At 47.4% G+C, this 4,568-nt stretch overlaps 1 pseudogene; it reads left to right on the top strand.

Moving 5' to 3' along the window:
- The first annotated feature begins 510 nt into the window (after positions 1 to 510).
- Positions 511 to 2,307, top strand: LOC145879881 (forkhead box protein O3 pseudogene; annotated as a pseudogene).
- The last annotated feature ends 2,261 nt before the right edge of the window (positions 2,308 to 4,568 follow it).

Below are 4,568 nucleotides of genomic sequence, written 5' to 3'. Positions count from 1 at the left end.
CAATAATATGTGTCAACAATATGTATAAATTATTGTCCTAATGTCATTAGCTTATGAATTGTAAACATTTCCAGAAGGAGCAATACAATTATTTGGAATTAAATATGAATGTCCTCTGTCCAACTTTGAATATTCTTTGTGTTCTTATCGGTGTAAAATAATATTTTGACGATCTGTCTTTCTATTTCTGTATCCCTCAACATGCCGGGACATGTGTCCCTTCCACACACTGCTTGCCTTGACAACTGGAGGTTGGTGGCGTCTTGATTGGGGAGAATGGGCTCGTGTTAATGGCTGGAGCGGATTTGGTGGAATGGTATCAAATATCAAACATGGTTTCCATGTGTTTGATGCCATTCCATTTGCTCTGTTCCAGCCGTTTTTATGAACCGTCCTCCCCTCAGCAGCCTCCACTGCTTTAGTGCGCACATGCTGTAGACTGCTTAGGAGCGGTGTCTCTTTAAAGGGCGATCTCGTATACTGAATCCAGGGGGCTTGCCTTTTCAGTGGGGGTGGCAACGCTACTAGCCTATTGCTGCTGTTGCTGTATAACTTCGAGCTTGATGAGGGCTGTCTTAAGACGGAATATGCTAAGCAGATAGGTTAGTGTTTATGTGTGCTGCTGGAGAGATAGGCTACTGTAACTGAGAGTGAGGTGGCGTTTCGTTTTCCATACCAACTGTGCTGCGTGGTCAGTAAAGGCGACGTTGAATAGACTGAGATATCATTTTCGGTTATTCCTTTCCTTTTCGTTTTTCTGTCGACACTGACAACAAACGCAGGTTTCCTGTGTGCAGTCTGGTAGTAAAAAGGACTTGGAAGCGAAAGGGAGTTTGTTCAAATGGCAGCAATGACAATTGGAATAGAACTATGCGGGGATTAATCGCTGGTGTTGCAGCCATCGAATTCACCATAGCGCGTTTATCCGTGGCAGCCCTGAACGTAGAGGGGGGCTGCACTGTGTCCTGGCCACAGCTTCACTTTCACGGTGCCAATAGGTGTATTCAGTTATTTTGAAACAGTGCGGGATTTGATCTTGAACGTGCAAGGAAGGAACGCGTAATCCGCTCATTGATGAACGAATCCGTGGTACACCGTTTATAATTTACTCGTGAACCGAACTGTACACACTATACTGTTATTATTACCATTGCCCCAGTCTAGGAGAAATACCATGACCATGCAGCAACCCGTTTTGAACTGTTGTGATTGTCAAACGTGAAGTAGCTGTGGCTTGCTTTTCAAGGAGAATAGCCATAGTTTACCAGTTATGGTGTTAATACACTTATAATAGTCCACGACATTCTACGTTTTAAATCCACCCCGAACAGCATATTGGTGCTCTTTTTGTAATACAGAGGATTTAATTGATCAATTCGCGCGGAGTTTGCAGTGACCCTTGGGGACTGCTGGTCTGGAATAGCAACAAAGGACGGGGGCGTGCATTCATGGAATGCAACTTTGACAGGTCTCCACTACATATCTACTGACTTTATCAGCGGGCAACGGGGACGAGCTAGTAATTGAAGGAGAGATGGCCGAGATCCCAACTCCCAGCCCTCTCCATGAGTTGGACGTGGCCATAGACCCAGACTTCGAGCCACAAAAACGGCCAAGATCATGCACCTGGCCGTTGCCCCGACCCGAGTCCAATGCGGGGAAACCAGAAAGCAACGACACTGACATTATACCCGAGGAAGAGGATGACGAAGAGGAACAACATGCCACTTCCATGGCCATCAACGTCAATGGCACCAGCTCCAGCCTGGGAGCAGACCACCAGAACAGCAACAGCCCTACGGCCGAAGGACTGCTGTCCGGACAGGAGAACGGAGGCTCCCCGCTCTCCTCCCACTCCCCTACGACCACTTCAGGCGCACTCGGCACCAGCGGCCCAGGTCCGCAGACTCCACGGAAGTCTTCGTCGCGCAGGAACGCATGGGGGAATCTATCATATGCTGACCTGATAACTAAAGCCATAGAGAGCACGCCGGACAAGAGATTGACTCTGTCTCAGATTTATGACTGGATGGTGAGATGTGTGCCGTACTTCAAAGACAAAGGCGACAGTAACAGTTCGGCTGGGTGGAAGGTAAGCGACAAACGCTCTCCTTCTCTCCTCTCCTCTCCTCCACACTCATTCATTCTCCTCCCAACCACTGTCATCAAAACAACAACAATAACAAGAAACACACGGGTCTTGAGAATTTGTACTTTTGGATGTTCCCTTTGTTTATAAACACACACTAACACACACAAACATTCTCTCCCTCTTTTGGAATTAGGCGTGACTCAACTTCAAGTGTAGCCTATCTATACTGTCACATGGGGGGGGGGGGGGGGGATTGTCAACTTTGTAGCAGCCAGTCAGTCTGTAGGCCTACTCTGTAACCTATTTAGAATGACTATGCCAAAATATTGATACAATTACATAAATCATAGAATGTACAGTCCTACAATTAATCCCAACTTCAAAGTAAAGAACAAACATTGATGGTCACCAAAAGTGGTTCAACTGTCAGATCAGAATTAACTATTTATGCGCTCTATTGCCTCAACAAGTGAATGTAGGCCTATCAGGGCAGTCCCTGTGTTAAGTTCTATATTTGTTATGTAGGCCTAAACCTCAGGAATTAGCATATCTCTTGGGTCAGGTAGGATACTGTACTGCCAGTGATGTTCATAATGCAGTTGGGGAATTACATAACGACTTGGGATGCCGCCAGGTCGGGTGAACAGCCTGGAGTAAGACTACCTTCAAAGGGAATGTAACCCTAACCCTGACCCTGACCCTAACCCTAACCCTCGCCAGGAACGAGGCATAGGACATATGGGCCCCAGGCCTGGGGAGAGAGTGAGGGGTTGTGTGGGGCTAAAGAGCATAGGTCACGGATCGGATCTCACTGCGTCAGGGCCCCGGCCCCGCGGACTTGTCTCGTTGGCCGAAAAGGCCATCAGTTATCAGGCAGGGATGAGTAATCTGTGCTCCTGTGGCGGTTGGGTGGGCTGCTGGAACATGCGCTGTCTGGGAGGGACCAGACAGGCTGTGTTCATTTGCCACCCTGCGGGGCTGATGCCCAAGGAATTTGGGGCATGGACGGTCAGGCGGATGGTGTGCTCATGTTTCAGTGCCTGATAAAAAAACATGGAACAGTCAGGACGCCGGAACATAGATGTTGTTACCACATCCCCATGGCTATGCCTTTTATAGTTCTGTCATTACACGTTTTGATCACAGATTCCAGCTGTTGCTGCTTTTGAAATGTTTTGATGTGTCGATTAGCCTTTAAGGGGGATCTGTGTTAATCTGACCTGTTCATTTTAGAATAGCCTATAGTAGCCCACAGAAAGCACAGCCAATGACAGCCACAGTTTATGACAGAGAGCTCTTGGCCTGCTGTAACCAGCGCTCACTAAGCGCCACAAAGTCCCACAGGCGCGTTCCCGAGTTCTTGGGAGCAGGCAAGCTATATCAAGCCAATGCAATAAGACAACCAACGCCACCAGCTTTAAGGTATCAACATGGCATGGCTACTGACAACCAATGAAACTAGAGAAGAGCTTTAGTGGCAGGTGTTCACAAGGCCCTATAGCAACCATGGTGTTCTCACAGACCTGCTTTCAGTTTGTGATTTCACTCTCAGAAACTCTTGGGTTTCAGGACAGGGTGGTTAGTTTGTCAGCTTAGGTTTCATACATGTGCGGTGGGAAAGCTGGCTTTGTTGAGTAGATTTGCTCAGTAAATCCTAGTAATCCCTGTGGGTTCCTCTCCTCTCACTGACTGACCTCACCCAGGACGCTCTGGGTCGCGTCTTATGACCTGCATGACACATGCCTAGGCCTAGCACCACAAAACATAGCTGCATTATATAGATAACCAATCAATCACAATCATAATACATCTTCAGTTTAGTGCAATCAAGAGTGAGTGAAATGTGTGCAATCAAGAGTGCTGTTGAAATGTGTGCTAAGAGTAGCTGTGGTATGAGAGAGAAAGAGACCAAAATAGGACCTGTAGTGCAGTTAAGTTTGTGTGTGTGTGTACGCCTTTCTCTGTGTGTGCGTATTCCTTTGTGTGTGTGGTCAAGTTGTCTGTGTGTACCTCTGTGCGTGTTAGCACCTCAGTGTGTGGTTCCTGGCGCTGCTCCAGTGAACTTTGGGCCTCTGTGTTACTTAAGCCTGAGAGTCCAGCCCCCCTTAACAGCTGCAGAGCGGAGCCCAAGTCTCAGGCTCAGTTATGTCACTGACGATGCAGAGATATAAATACACACACACACACACACACACACACACACACACACACACACACACACACACACACACACACACACACACACACACACACACACACACACACACACACACACACACACTGTTGTTTAATAAACACACGCATGAAGACTCACATATACACATAAATGTACATAAGGAAATCCTCCCAATCTTCCTGGGTACTGTGTAATACATTCCAGAACACACAGACAGGCACAGACACATCTGCTCATTATCTTTAACACACCTCACGCACACTCACCCAGTCTCCCCTTTCAAGGATAAGTTTATGTGTG

The sequence above is a fragment of the Salmo salar genome, chromosome 06, assembly GCF_965601325.2.
Source record: "Salmo salar chromosome 06, fSalSal1, whole genome shotgun sequence".
NCBI classification, from domain to species: Eukaryota; Metazoa; Chordata; class Actinopteri; order Salmoniformes; family Salmonidae; genus Salmo; species Salmo salar.
The sequence above is the reverse complement of the archived record's forward strand: the minus strand, read 5'-3'. Positions and strand labels throughout refer to the sequence as shown.